Here is a 734-nt window from a genome sequence, read left to right as displayed (position 1 = left end):
TGAACCACCGTTGCTCCTGCCGAGCCTCTACCATCGGAGAATGCCACTGTCATTACCAATGGCCACTGCTAGTAAGGGTTTTGAGTTTATTTCTGTTCTTTTGAATTTCCAAAAATGTTATCGTCACTGCATGTTTGTTGCCGGAGTTCTGGTCGCCGCTGTCACTTGAGGTGGCTACCGGGCTATTGTCAAACCGGTCAACGACCGCCGCTATTTTGTTTTCTTATTACAGTAAGTATTTATGATTTGAAAACTCATGCGTTAGTATTCTATTATGTTTGGTTAAAGACTCTGAGATTTGGTAATTGGTATGCAAAATTGTGATCAATACTTTTCACAACTTAAATAATCCCCGGTGATGAAACCAAAAACTTGGTGTTCAATACCATGGCATAAACACAACTGCGCACAACTAACCAGCAAGTGTACTGGGTCGTCCAAGTAATAAACCTTACGCGAGTAAGGGTCGATCCCACAGAGATTGTTGGTATGAAGCAAGCTATGGTCACCTTGTAAATCTCAGTCAGGCAAACTCAAATGGGTATGGTGATATACGAATAAAGCATAAAGATAAAGATAGAGATACTTATGTAATTCATTGGTAGGAATTTCAGATAAGCGTATGAAGATGCCTTCCCTTCCGTCTCTCTGCTTTCCTACTGTCTTCATCCAATCCTTCTTACTCCTTTCCATGGCAAGCTTAAGCAAGGGTTTCACCGTTGTCAGTGGCTACC

The sequence above is a fragment of the Arachis duranensis genome, chromosome 1 (genome assembly GCF_000817695.3).
Source record: "Arachis duranensis cultivar V14167 chromosome 1, aradu.V14167.gnm2.J7QH, whole genome shotgun sequence".
Lineage (NCBI taxonomy): Eukaryota > Viridiplantae > Streptophyta > Magnoliopsida > Fabales > Fabaceae > Arachis > Arachis duranensis.
Note: the sequence above shows the minus strand (reverse complement) of the source record.